Genomic DNA, 15,097 nt, shown 5'->3' with positions numbered 1-15,097 from the left:
TTTTTAGTAGAGACAGAGTTTCACTATGTTGACCAGTCTGGTTTTGAACTCCTGACCTGTGATCCACTCACCTCAGCCTCCCAATGTGCTGGGATTATAAGCATGAGCCACCATGCCAGGCCATATGTGGTCTCTTTTGGAACAACTCAGCTTTGCCATTGTAGCATAAAGTGGGCAGAAGCAATACATAAATGAATGAAAGTGACTGTATTCCAATAAAACTTTATTTATTAGCACAGGCTGCTGGCCTGAGGGCTGTGATTTGCCAACCCCTGCTCTAAACCCCCAACAAGTTCATATTCTTTGGGCTGCCTGGGCTACGCTCTCATCCTGCTCTTGATAACATACATCATTTCTTTACGCAAGATAAAGGGCAGTTAATTGTTGTTAGTAGGCTTCATACAGTGACTATGATTAGGAATGAATGAAGCATTAAGTAACATTTAAACGTGATATTTGAGTTTACGCTGTTATGCCCTATCTTTTGTTTTGTTTTGTTTTGTTTTGTTTTGAGATGGAGTTTCGCTCTTGTTGCCGAGGCTGGAGTGCAATGGTGCGATCTCAGCTCAAGCTCCACCTCCCAGGTTCACGCCATTCTCCTGCCTCACCCTCCTGAGTAGCTGGGACTCGGGCACCCGCCACCATGCCCAGCTAATTTTTTTAAAATTTTTTTAGTAGAGACAGGGTTTCACCATGTTGGTCAGGCTGGTGTCGAACTCCTGACCTCAGGTGATCCACCCACCTCAGCTTCCCAAAGTGCTGGGATTACAGGGTGAGCCACCGCACCCGGCCAATGCCCTATCTTTTAAAAATACAGTTAAATAGGTAAAAGACTAAGGATCCCAAAGTTCCTGTTGTGTTACTTCTTAATGTGGTGGGCTGAGTCTTAAGAAAAGTTTCTTTTTTTTTTCCAATTTAGGGACCTGCCACTTCATGAGAGAAAAGTTTTTTAATGTATTATTTGATATAAAAGCATGTGTAATATGCATAAAGTATAACGAACACACATGCATATATGTATTTGTATATACATACATATACATACACATACTTACATAACAACCAACCTAAGAACTAGATTACTAGATTACTACCTCCCTGTTCTTTTTTTTTTTTTTTTTTGGAGACGGAGTCTTGCTCTGTCACCCAGGCTGTAGTGCAGTGGTGCAGTCTTGGCTCACTGCAAGCTCCACCTCCCAGGTTCATGACCAGGTCAAGAGTTCAAGACCAGCATGGCCAACATGGTAAAACCCCGTCTCTACTAAAAGTAGAAAAAATTAGCCGGACGTGATGGCAGGTGCCTGTAATCCCAGCTACTTGGGAGGTTGAGGCAGGGGAATCACTTGAACCCGGAAGAAAGGGTTGTAGTGAGCCGGGATGGCACCATTGCACTCCAGCCTGGGTGACAAGAGCAAAACTCTGTCTCAAAAAAAAAAAAAGATACACTTCTAGCAGTATAATAATACATATACACAAGGTTGTTCTTTTAAGCAGTTTTTATAATTGCAAAATATTGGAAACAACCTAAATGCCCATATATAGGAGAGAGATTGAATAAATTATGGCATAAAGTATGTCCATACGTGGAGTATTATCCAGATATAATAATGAGGAAGATCTGTGTATACTGATATGGAGTGATTTCCAGGTGTGTCAGGGGTCCCCAAAACCACCTGCAGGTTTTGAGATTTGCTGAAACTCACAGGACTCAGCATTTAATTGTTCTCACAGCTACAGTTTATTACAGTGAAAGGATACAAAGAAAATCAGCAAAAGGGAAGCAGGCATAGAGCAAAGTCCAGAGGAAATCCAGTGCAATCTTCCAAGAGTCCTTTCCCAGTGGAGTCATACACACTTAACCTCCTTCAGGAGCAAATTGTGACAACGCATATGAACTCTTGTCTACCATGGGAGTTTGTTAGTGGGTCATTGCCCAGGGATTTTACTGGGGACTGGTTGCATGGACATCCTCTGCCTGGCACATAGCAAAATTTCCGACTCCTAGAAGGAAAGCAGGTGTTTAGCATAAACCACATTATAGTGTAGGCACAGTGAGCCACTCTTATTTAGGGAATGGTGGAAACTCCCAAACTCTAGTTCCCAGATGCTAACCAAGCCTGACCCTGCAAGTAGACTTTTCTCAGGCCTGCTCTGTTGACTCGCTTCTGTAAACTAGGATATACTGTTAAGTAAAAAATGCAAATCAGTATCTGTAGTGTTACCCTTTTCATGGAAGAAAGAAGAGGAAATAAGCCTATATTGAAGTATCTGCTCATTTGTATAAAATCTATACACAAGTACATATGGGAAGGATAGACCAGAAACTAATGAATTTGATTACCTATACTGAAAGAATGGGGGAATGGAAATGGAACAGAAAGGGTAGGAGGAACTGGCGCTTCTGTAAGTACATCTTTTGGTATAGTTCTAACTTCATACTTGAAAAATAACTAACTAGACAACAGGGATGTGACATGGGCCCAAAGCTGAATAGAAACTATAACAAGTGAGTCTTAACTGTATTACAAATGAATAACAAAACCAGTGAGGCGGGTAGCCCACATTACTTTAGCAAACACTAATTCAACTATATCCTCTTAAAGACTAAAGCCAAAAAAAATAGAAAATATTAGTAAATGTGTTTCTCACAGGGGTAGGACTTAGCCATTTCTAAACAAAATGCCTATATGTATTCTAGGATTGGGGAAATAAGTAAATATGTGTGGATAATGACAGCCAGCTTTCTCACAGAGAAATAAATTACAAAGGAGAGGTGGCAAACATGAACCCGGACCCAGACATCAACTCCATGAATTGCAGTTATTGGAGTTATTAGTGTGAACTTGGGGTTCTTTTTTTTTTTTTTTTTTTTTTTGAGATAGAGTCTTACTCTGTCGCCCAGGCTGGAGTGCAGTGGTGCGATCTTGGCTCGCTGCAACCTCCTCCTGGTTGTTCAAGCAATTCTCCTGCCTCATCCTTCCAAGTATCTGGGATTACAGACTCATACCACCACGCCTGGCTAACTATTTTTTTGTATTTTTAGTAGAGACGGGGTTTCTACTAAACCATGTTAGCCAGGATGGTCTTAATCTCCTGACCTCATGATCCGGCCACCTTGGCCTCCCAAAGTGTTGGGATTATAGGCGTGAGCTACGGCGCCCGGCCTAACGTGGGGTTCTTTTTTTTTTTTTTGAGACAGAGTTTTGCTGTGTCGCCCAGGCTGGAGTGCAGTGCCCAGATCTCAGCTCACTGCAAGCTCTTCCTCCCGGGTTTACACCATTCTCCTACCTCAGCCTCCCGAGTAGCTGGGACTACAGGCGCCTGCCAGCTCGCCTGGCTAGATTTTTTGTATTTTTTAGTAGAGACAGGGTTTCACCATGTTAGCCAGGATGGTCTCAATCTCCTGACCTTGTGATCCGCCCGTCTCGGCCTCCCAAAGTGCTGAGATTACAGGCTTGAGCCACCGCACCCGGCCAACATGGGGTTCTTAATACACACACATAGAGATGGAAATATGTGTATAAATGAGTGTATAAGATTGGGCCTAGAAGTAACGCAGACACCTTGTAGCAATGAGCACACCTAGTCTTGGCTCTGAATACTTTTTTCCAATAAAAGGAGCCAAGATTCCTTGGAGAAATGGCTGTTCCAGGATAGGAGAGGTAAAAACGCAAGATGTGCCTAGAACAATTTGTGACCAAATGCTCAGAAAATTTTGGGGATATATCAGAAGGACACAGCAGCTAACTTGAAGGGGCTCCCAGTGGCCAAGTATGGGATGGTTTGAGCTTAAAATAAATGATAGTGATGAATTATTCGATACTTACTTTTGCAGCAACCTATAGTACCCGTAGAATAAAACAAATACCCATGAGCCCGTTTGCTGATTGTCTTTGTATCCTTTCACTGTAATTGAATTAAAAGTGAGAAAAGAAAGGTCTTACAGAATTCCAGTTAATAAATATAGATGGGGCCGGGCGCGGTGGCTCAAGCCTGTAATCCCAGCACTTTGGGAGGCCGAGGCAGGCAGATGACGAGGTCAGGAGATCGAGACCATCCTGGCTAACACGGTGAAACCCCGTCTGTGCTAAAAAAAATACAAAAAACTAGTCAGGTGAGGTGGCGGGCGCCTGTAGTCCCAGCTACTCGGGAGGCTGAGGCAGGAGAATGGTGTAAACCCGGGAGGCGGAGCTTGCAGTGAGCAGAGATCCGGCCACTGCACTCCAGCCTGGGCGACAGAGCGAGACTCCGTCTCAAAAAAAAATAAAAATAAAAATAAATAAATAAATATAGATGGAATGATGGAAATAGAAAAAGCACTGTTTGGCAACCATTGCAATAATAATTATCTCAAGCAGGAATCATTAATGGATGTTAAAGCTAGTGGCTAAATGTTTGAGAAACAAATGTTTACATAGTCTCAAAGTATTTCCCTACAAAATATTTATTAGTTACAAAGGTGGAATAGTAACTTCACAGTGGAGAAACCTGGCAGAATCCACCCAAAGCAGGTGATGGAAGTTTGCCCCCAGGAATGAGGCACCCTAACACCATGATAGGACAGTGCCTCCTGATAGGACACTGCCCCCAGTAGGACACCATGAGGAAAACCAACATCACTTCTGTGGTGTTCTTTTTTTTTTGAGCCAGAGTCTCACTCTGTAGCCCAGACTGCAGTGCAGTGGAGTGATCTCAGCTCACTGCAACATCCGCCTCCCAGGTTCCGCTTCAAGCATTTCTGCTTCAGCCTCCCGAGTAGCTGGGATTATAGGCACGTGCCACCATAGCCAGCTAATTTTTGCATTTTTAGTAGATATGGGGTTTCACCATGTTGGCCAGGCTGGTCTTGAACTCCTGACCTTGTGATCTGCCCGCCTCGGCCTCCCAAAGTTGCTAGGATTACAGGTGTGAGTCACAGTGCCCGGCGATTTTTTTCTTTTCAGACAGCATCTCATTCTGTTCTCCCAGTGCAATGGCACAATCTCAGCTCACTGTAACCTCTGCCTCCTGGGTTCAAGCGATTCTCTGCCTCAGCCTCCCAAGTAGCTGGGACTACAGGTACACGCCACTATGCCCAGCTAACTTTTGTATTTTTAGTAGAGATGGGGTTTTACCATGTTGGCCAGGCTGGTCTCGAACTCCTGACCTCGTGATCCACCCGCCTCAGCCTCCCAGAGTGCTGGCATTAGAGGAGTGAGCCACTGTGCCCGGCCTTTTTTTTTCCCCCAAAGACACAGTCTCACTCTGTTGCCCAGGCTGGAGTGCAATGACACAATCTTGACTCACTGCAACCTCCGTCTCCAAAGTTCAAGTGATTCTCCTGCCTCAGCCTCCAGAGTAGCTGGCATTACAGGCATGTGACACCGTTCCTGTCTAATTTTGTATTTTAGTAGAGATGGGGTTTCACGGTTTCACCATGTTGGTGAGGCTGGGCTTAAACTCTCGACCTCAGGTGATCCGCCCACCTCGGCCTCCCAAAGTGCTGGGATTACAGGTGTGAGCCCAGAAATATGCAGTTCAGTCACATTAAGCATATTTATAGTGTTGTGTAACCATCACTACCACCCATCTCTAGAACTTTTTTCATCATCCCAAACTGAAACTCAGTAGCCATTAAATTGTAACTCACCATTCTCCCCTCACCCCATCTGTGACAACAACCATTCTACTTTCTGTCTCTATGAATTTGACTACTATAGGTACATCATTCAAGTGGAATCATACGGTATTTGCCCTTTTGTTACTGGTCTTAATATTTTTAAAAGTTAAATATTCCAATCATGAAAGAAATATTTAAATAATGAGAAGGTAAACCAGTAAAAAAATAATTATTTCCTGTCTTAGGATCGTATCCAAAAGGTATTAAAAACTTGTAACTAAGGTAGCTCACGCCTGTAATCCCAGCACTTTGGGAGGCCAAGGCTGGCAGATCATGAGGTCAGGAGATCGAGACCATCCTGGCTAACACGGTGAAACTCCATCTCTACTTAAAATACACACACCAAAAAAATTAGCTGGGCGTGGTGGCGGGCGCCCGCCGTCCCAGCTACTCCAGAGGCTGAGGCAGGAGAATGGTGTCAACCCGGGAGGCGGAGCTTGCAGTGAGTAGAGATCGTGCCACTGCACTCCAGCCTGGGCAACAGAGCGAGACTTCATCTCAAAAAAAAAAAAATACTTGTAACTAATAATTTTGGGATTTGATCAAGATCACTCTGCTGTTGGGGAGGGGAGAAGAAAGGCAGTAAAGGAGAGTGAACTGTCTTAGAACAGGCACAGTGGAAGGGACAGCTGCAAGAGCCAAGCTGAATTGTGAAAGAATGTATTCAGTTCTGAACTCCACTCTCGTAAGAGGAAGGTCAAAATCTGTCGCGCATACAAAAGTTACTAGCCTGATAGGACACTGCCCCCGGTAGGACACCATGAGGAAAACCAACATCACTTCTGTGGTGGTCTTTTTTTTTTGAGCCGGAGTCTCACTCTGTAGCCCAGACTGCAGTGCAGTGGAAGAGATTGGTCTTGTTTAAGAACTGTGCACCAAAGATATTCAGAGATGGGCATGTGACATCCCACCTGGATGATTTAGCATTGAGAACTCTATACCATGCTTGATTTTTATCGTTTGTTTTTTTTGGCACTTACATATAAGCTATAAAGTGTTAAACTTTTTACATATTCTTTTTCCTGATAATGGTAGATCCACCTGGGTATAATATGTTGTAAACGCTTTGTTTCTAGGATACATTATTTGTGTTCAAGTCAGACACAGAAAAAGTTCTGAATTGTCTTTTTTTTTTTTTTTAATGGAGTCTACTCTGTCACCCAGGCAGGAGTGCAGTAGCGCAATCTGAATTGTCTTTTAACTATAACATACAAAAGCTTAGTATAAGTTTTTCTTTTTGTTTGTTTTTTGTTTTTGTTTGTTTGTTTGTTTGTTTGTTTGAGATGAAGTCTCTCTCTGTCACCCAGTCTGGAGCCGTGGCGTGATCTCAGCTCACTGCAACCTCCGCCTCCTGGGTTGAAGCCTTTCTCCTGCCTCAGCCTCCAGAGTAGCTGGGATTACAGGCATCCGCCACCACGCCGAACTAATTTTGTATTTTTATTAGAGACAGAGTTTCTCCATGTTGGTCAGTCTGGTCTTGAACTCATGACCTCAGGTGATCCGCCCGCCTTGGTCTTCCAAAGTGCTGGGATTACAGGTGTGAGTCACTGCCCTAGGACTCTTTAACTTTAGGAATCCTGAAAGTTAGAACATTTAGCTGATAAAATATTGTAGAAAAAGGAAATTACGTCTGATACATTTCTGCTAATGTTCATCATATGACTGGCTGTTTTGGAGGAGGTGGGGGACGTTAACAGAGGTTATCATGTTACACGTCCATTGCATCCAAGTGGGTTGTTCTGTTGCCCTCATCTGTATTCAGGAGCCCAGACTAGCAGGGCTCCCACTGGATCTGGAGGTTGCCTACCACCATGGTAAGGCTGTTGGGGGAGGTCTATCACATTTGACCTCAGCCCACACTCTTTTATTTTTGATTCATTCAATGTTTTTTTTTTTCTGAGACAGTGTTTCTCTCTCTCTCTGTTGCCCAGGCTGGAGTGCAGTGGCACGATCTCGGCTCTCTGCAACCTTCTTCTCCAGGGTTCAAGTGATCCTCCTGCCTCAACCCGCCGTAGCAGCTGGGATTACAGGCACACACAACCATCCCCAGCTAATTTTTGTATTTTTAGTAGAGACAGGGTTTCATGATGTTGGCCAGGCTGGTCTCAAACTCCTGACCTCAGGTGATCCACCCACCTCAGCCTCCCAAAGTGCTGGGATTAAAGGCGTGAGCCACTGCGCCCGGCCCTGATTCATTCAATTTGTGATTATATTTCAGATTAACACAAACCCTGTAGAGTCTCCAGCCTTTCTGTGAGGAATAACTTGTTTTTCTTGACTCAGAACCTTTTAAGAGAAGTCAGTAAGTCAGGGGGGAAGTCTCTCTTTCACTGTTAAACATCGTGGCTAATCGGCCGGGCTCACACCTGTAATCTTAGCACTTTGGGAGGCCAAAGCGGGCAGATTGCCTGAGCTCAGGAGTTCAAGACCAGCCTGGGCAACAACGGTGAAACCCTGTCTCGGCCGGGCGCGGTGGCTCAAACTTGTAATCCCAGCACTTTGGGAGGCCGAGATGGGCGGATCACGAGGTCAGGAGATCGAGACCATCCTGGCTAACACGGTGAAACCCCGTCTCTACTAAAAAAAATACAAAAAACTAGCCGGGCGTGGTGGCGGGCGCCTGTAGTCCCAGCTACTCGGGAGGCTGAGGCAGGAGAATTGCTTAAACCCAGAAGGCAGAGGTTTCAGTGAGCCGAGATCGCACCACTGCACTCCAGCCTGGGCAACACAGCAAGACTCCATCTCAAAAAAGAAAAAGAAAAGAAAGAAAAAAAGAATTGTGGCTAATCGAGGAAAAGGAACATGGTCGAAACAGTGGGCTTGGCTCTCCACCAGGGTATTTTGGGGCCTCCAGCTAGGGGCACCTTAGAGCCACAGGTGGGACAAAGCAAAATCCCACCAACCCCTCTGGGGCTGGAGCCAATAAGGTTTCATTGCATTAGCTCACCAGAGACCTTTGGGATCTGTAGGAGCTTGTATGTCACTGACCTGTGCTGTCACTTTACAGAGGCTCCGGTAGCCTTGGAAAAGCTTATGGAAGTCATTCCACACACATGCCAGAATCTGTCGGTGACAGCTCTATTGGCTTTTTTCACAGAATGGGATGGATAACAGGTGTCTACAGTCTCATGAAGAATGGAAGCTTCTGCTCATGGAGTACCCTGGCCTGACTGGGTGTCTTGCTGGGTGTTTTATGTGGTTTCCATGTATTCTTTCAGCCTCTTATAAGGTTGCTGTCAGCACCATGTAGTTAGTAGATGAGAGTCCTTGGGTTGGAACAGAACTCAGTCACTCTCGCTTTTCCATGAAGTGTTAACTTGAAATAATATTTTAAATAGCATCTATTCTCACACTTCAAACATTCAGCCTGAGAACTGGAAAAGCAGAGAATAGTAACATTTGGGAGAAAGGATCAAATATAACTACAGATAAATATTTTCTTGGCCAGGCGCAGTGGCTCATGCCTTTAATCCCAGCACTTTGGAAGGCTGAGGTGGGCAGATCACTTGAGGTCAGGAGTTTGAGACCAGCCTGGCCAACATGGTGAAACCCTGTCTCTACTAAAAATATAAAAATTAGGCCAGGCACAGTGGATCACGCTTGTAGTCCCAGCACTTTGGGAGGCTGAGGCAGGTGGATGACCTGAGGTCAGGAGTTCAAGACCAGCCTGGCCAACATGATGAAACCCCATCTCTACTAAAACTACAAAAATTAGCCAGGCATAGTGGTGGGTGCCAGTTACTTGGGAGGCTGAGGCAGGAGAATTGCTTGATCCCAGGAGACGGAAGTTGCAGTGAGCTGACATGGCGCACAATCTTGGCCCACTGCAACCTCTGCCTCTAAAAAAATTTTTTTACACCTCTGTTACTGTCACAACTTTAAAAAGTTTTCAGGCTCAAATTCTAGATAAGGAGAAATTTTTATTGTTTACACTTAATTAAATTTGAGGTTTCCTTCAGTGCCCGATCCTTGTGACTGCTAGCTAATTTCCCAAAGTCATAAAGAAGTCTCTCAAAAATAACTAATATTCAGCCAGGCATGGTGGCTCACGCCTGTAATCCTAGCGCTTTGGGCGGTGGAGGCAGGCAGATCACTTGAGGTCAGGAGTTCAAGACCAGCCTGGCCAACATGGTGAAATGCTGTCTGTAATAGAAATACAAAAATTAGCCAGGCATGGTGGCGGGTGCCTGTAATCCCAGCTACTTAGGTGGCTGAGACAGGAGAATGGCTTGAACCTGGGAGGTGGAGGTTGCAGTGAGCCAAGCTTTCACCATTGCACTTCAGTCTGGGGAACAGAGCAAGACTCTGTCTCAAAAAAAAAGGAAAATATTCATGAACTCAGAATCTTCTGAATCCCCCTTGACCGCTGGATTTTCTTACTGTAGGAGGATCTCCTGATGCAGTCCAGCAAAGAACTTTTACATGTGGACCTCCCTGAAGATTTTCTAAGGAGCAAAGGTATCTACTTCTCTCAAATCTCTTCCTTTATCCACTTACCCGTTTCTATTTTGCATTGAGAATATAAGGATTATAAGTCCCTGCCTTGTAAGGTGTACTTAATCATAGAAACTGTAACTTCGCTGTAGATTGTATCTTAGTATTGCCCTTGGACGTACTTGCACAGTGCACTGCAGCCTCAACTTCCTGGGCTCAAGCAGTCTTCATACCACAGCCTCCCAAGTAGCTGGGACTACAGGTGCGAGCCACCATGCCTGACTAATTTTCTATTTTGTTTGTTTTTTTTTGTAGAGTCAAGGTCTCACCATGTTACCTAGGCTGGTCTCGAACTCCTGGGCTCAGGTGATCCTTCTGCCTCTGCCCCACAAAGTGCAGGATTACAGGCATGAGCCACCGCACCCAGAGAGTCCCTTTCTTTTGAGTGTGTTGAACCTTTATTGGATTTTATATCATCAAATATACTATATTTGCCTGTTTAGAAGGGTTAACTGGGACAGAGGAGACATGTACCCACTATAGTTCAGCATGTAGTAGTGTATCCTATTCTTGTTCTGTGGGGTCAGGGATGAGAGAAAATGTTTACTCCAGGTCACCTTGAGCATTTTCAAGGCAGTTTCATTACCTCTTTTTGCTTCTCAAAACAGTGGTTGGGTATAGAGATCTGAGATTATTACTTTTAGATTGATTGATTGAGGAGGAAGCTGAGGTCCAAAAGAGAGTAGCTGAGGTAAGGTTCTCCTCTTCTCACCCCAAGGCTAAAAATAATCTTAGATTACTTTAGAGAGGACTGTGTGTCAATTAAGGCTAATCTAGAATCATCAGGCTGGGCACAGTGGCTCACGTCTGTAATCCCAGCACTTTGGGAGGCCAGGGTGGGAGGATTGCCTAAGTCCAAGAGTTTGAGACTAGCCTGGGAAATATGGCAAAACCCCTTCTCTACAAAAAAATGCAAAAATTAGCATGGCAGCACACACACCTGTGGTCCCAACTACTCGGGAGGCTAAGGCAGAAGTATCACTTGAGCCCTGTGGTTGAAGCTGTAGTGAGCCATGATCACACCTCTGTACTCCAGCCTGGGCAACAGAGCAAGACCCTGTCTCACTAAATAAATAAATAATATAATATAATCAGAACCTCACAAAGAGAAGATAAAGTGAATATGCTAAGTCAGTGGTCCCCAACATTTTTGGAGTCAGGGCCCTGTTTCATGCAAGACAGTTTTTCCACGGATCTGGCGGGGTAGTTGCTTTCAGGATGACTCAAGTGCATTGCATTTATTGTGCACTTTGTTTCTATTATTTCGTTGTAATATATAATGAAATAATTATACAATTTCCCATAATGTAGAATCAGTGGGAGGCTGAGCTTGTTTTCCTGCAACTAGGTGGTCCCCTCTGGGGTTGATGGGAGACCGTGACAGATCATCAGGCATTAGATTCTCATAAGGAGCTCGCAACCTAGATGCCTCACATGTGCAGTTCACAATGGGGTCCACACTCCTATGAGAATACAATGCTGCTGTTTATCTGACAGGAAGCAGAGCTCAGGCAGTAATACAAGCATGCGGAGCAGCTGTACATGCAGATGAAGCTTTGCTCACTTGCCTACCGCTCACCTCCTGCTATGCAGCCCAATTTCTAACAGACCAAGGATGGGTACTGGTCCATGGCCCAGGGTTGGGGACCTCTGCATTAAATTATATGAACATTTTGTTACTGTGATAAAACATCAGATTTGACTCTTAGCTTCTTGGCAGCCTGGACAGAAAAGGAAGCACAGATCTTTCTTATGAAAAAGGACATTTGTCCCAGTTTATCACCCTGCTTCCTGCTGCTACAGATTTCCTCTGTGGCTCAAAGGCTTGACTGTCCAGTGTAGATTAAAGGACATTCCTCCAAAGATGAGAAATGTTATTTTGTACATAAATCTCACCCTGTTCTTACCTTACTAGGGATTCAGTTTAGTGGCCCCCTAACCCCACCCTCAAGATCTTTTTAGTGGGGCTCCAGTATTGCTATATTCCGTCTTTAGTATATTTTCACCTACATATTACCACAGAATTTACTGTCTGTTTAACTACACTTTCACTTAACCACTGAACTGGCCTTTTAAACAGGAGAACCAGAGTTATTTTCTGCTTGGAAATCTGCCTTATCGAAATTACCTGGCTGCTCTCCACCTAAAAAGCTGGTCCACATTAGACATAGATAAGATGAACTCTCCTGAGTAATGTTTGCAGCTAAATTACTCTGTGACACTTTTCTTCGTCTTCTAATATCACACTTATTTAATGACTTAAATTGGTAAAATATTTGATTTTTTTTCCTCCTGCAAACCCGTGGATAAGGGTTTCAGTTTGGTATAGGGGAACTTGAAATGAGCAGCTCTACTAGAGTTTTTAGCAGCAATGGCCTAGTTCATTCTGTCCCCCAGGAACCTTCCAGGGTATTCCTGTGTTGCACATGAGGAAGCAAGCTCAGCTGTCCAAAGTCACAGCCAGTCATAGCAAACCAGAGAAGAAGGTTCTATGGAGACAGGCCTGTGAAGATGTTGAGTCCTGAGAGCGTGAGCAATATATGCCATCACCATGGATTTGATTTAAATAGACCCACATGCTCTTCTGTAGTGTGGCCAGCATTTCAGCTTGCTCTACCAAGGTCAGGCATCTGCTACTTTATCTTTGCTATGGAAATAAGAACTGAATGATGCCAGCCGGCTGGGCGCAGTGGATCCCAGCACTTTGGGAGGCCCAGGCGGGCAGATCATGAGGTCAGGAGAGCGAAACCATCTTCGCTAACACAGTGAAACCCCATCTCTACTAAAAATACGAAAAAAAAAAAAAAATAGCTGAGCGTGGTGGCAGGTGCCCATAGTCCCAGCTACTCAGAAGGCTGAGGAGAGAGAATGGCGTGAACCTAGCAGGCGGAGATTGCGCCACTGCACTCCAGCCTGGGGTGGCAGAGCAAGACTCCATCTCAAAAGAAAAGAACTGAATGATGCCTATTAGAAATCAGGCTTGTCTCCAGGGCTCCAGCTGCCAAAAGCTTCACTCTGCCCCAGATTTAAGTTTTCTTTCTTTTTTTTTTTTTTCTTTCTGTCACCCATATGTAACAGATGATTGTAAGCTATAGGCACAATCATATGTCTGCTGCCTCTCAATTAGGTAAAATGGCAACAGATTGAATATTTTAAAAGGACTTCTGTAATAACCAGAAGGAGCCTTTAATTGGTAGGATGCACTTTTGCCTATCATTTCTTATTTCTTGATTGCTGTAGGGCAGACACATGAGAAGTGGGCATGGGGGAGCCCATACTCCCAGTGGTGGGAGTATTTGACTTGACTGGCCATCTCACAGGGGAGATCCTCTCCATCGGGCATTCTTGCTGGTTCCTTGCCCTTTCTGCTGCCCTGACTTTTAATATGCCTCTTTCAACATAATTTTCTGTTAATTTTACAAAACTGATGTCACCAAGTTTATTTGTTTTATCTTGTTTTTCAGAGAGTTCCCTGTAACGGGGCTTGTCTGGGAAGTTTATGTGTAAGAAAGGTGAAATGATACCAGGAACAATGACAATATTAGTTCCTACTCATTATTATGAGACTTCATTCCCACAGTAGTGATTTCCACGAAGACTTATTTAGAAGGGTCACCAGAAATTGGAAGAGCATTGAGGAAATACATTTTGAGGAAGAGGTGAAAGTAGTCAAGGAGGGAAAATCTACCTTATATAATTTGGAGAACTAGATGTTTATTTTTATTTTATTTTATTTATTTTGAGATGGGTTCTCACTCTGTCGCCCAGGCTGCAGTGCAGTGGCACGATCTTTGGCTCACTGCAACCTTCGCCTCCAGGGTTCAAGCGATTATCCTGCCTCAGCCTCCCAGGTAGCTGGGATTACAGGTGCCTGCCACCATGCACGGCTGATTTTTTTGTATTTTTAGTAGAGACAAGGTTTCACCATGTTGGTCAGGCTGGTCTTAAACTCCTGATCTCAAGTGATCTGCCCACCTGTGCCCCCAAAAGTGCTAGGATTATAGGCGTGAGCCACCACGCCCAGCTGTGTACTTACAAATTGTTGAATCGGGCAGCACCATCTGCTGTAATAGGGAAAGTGGACTAGTTTCACAATGATAAGTATTGTGTGTTGAATCAGGATTTTGAGGCTGCCTTTTGTAAATGATTGGTAACTGAAAACCTGTGGCTTGCAGTATATATTTGTTAATCTAATATTTGCTGACTCCAAACATATTAAAATGCTGTGTCTTGCCTAGTTATTCCATTTTAACTATTCTCAGGTTCAGTAAAATAAAAAAACAGAGCAAAGGAAAGGCACCTTTTATATGGCAGGCACCGTCCCACATGACATCTTACATGCATTATTTAATGTAATCCTCAGTGTAGCACTGAGATAATTGTACTTTCCCCACCTTCTACAATAGAAGAAACCAAGACTTAGAGTTAAGTATCACAGAGCTGCAGGGCACAGTGACTCACACCCATAATCCCAGCACTTTGAGAGGCTAAGGCGGGAGGATTGCTTGAGCTCAGGAGTTCAAGGCCAGCCTGGGCAACATAACTAACCCTGTTTCTACAAAAAATATAAAAATTAGCCGGACGTGGTGGCGTGTGCCTGTAGTCCCAGCTCCTTGGGAGGCTGAGGTAAGAGGATCGCTTGAGCCCAGGAGTTGGAGGCTGCAGTGAGCCATGATGGTACCACTGCACTCCAGCCTAGGCAACAAAGCGAGACACTGTCTCAAAAAAAAAAAAGTATCACAGAGCCATGATTGAAGCTGAGCTGGTCTGGCTTCACAGTCAGGGCTCTTTCTCATAGTAATTGCTGCTCTCAGGACCTATTGAAAAATGGATAGGGAAGCCCTACAAACTCAGTATTAATAGCATTTGTTTATTTGACCTAACTGTATTCATTCATTAATTTTACGAATATTCATTAAGTGCTCTTGTGCTTTTATATACCAG

The 15,097-nt window shown here is 44.3% G+C and overlaps 1 protein-coding gene across 6 annotated transcripts in view; it reads left to right on the top strand.

Annotated features, from left to right (window-relative positions):
- The window catches only part of PRR14L (proline rich 14 like), a 70,962-nt gene that overhangs the window by 13,816 nt on the left and 42,049 nt on the right, over positions 1–15,097 (top strand). For 4 of the 6 annotated variants that reach the window (XR_004442403.1, XR_004442406.1, XR_004442404.1 and 1 more), the window contains one exon: positions 10,045–10,117. The exons of the other annotated variants lie outside the window; for them this stretch is intronic. The gene's annotated coding sequence lies outside the window, so the exon portion shown is untranslated. The remainder of the gene's footprint in view (positions 1–10,044; positions 10,118–15,097) is intronic. 6 annotated transcript variants of the gene reach the window in all.

This window comes from Trachypithecus francoisi, unplaced genomic scaffold, assembly GCF_009764315.1.
Source record: "Trachypithecus francoisi isolate TF-2019V2 unplaced genomic scaffold, Tfra_2.0 Lachesis_group14, whole genome shotgun sequence".
Classification (NCBI taxonomy): Eukaryota; Metazoa; Chordata; class Mammalia; order Primates; family Cercopithecidae; genus Trachypithecus; species Trachypithecus francoisi.
The sequence above is the reverse complement of the archived record's forward strand: the minus strand, read 5'-3'. Positions and strand labels throughout refer to the sequence as shown.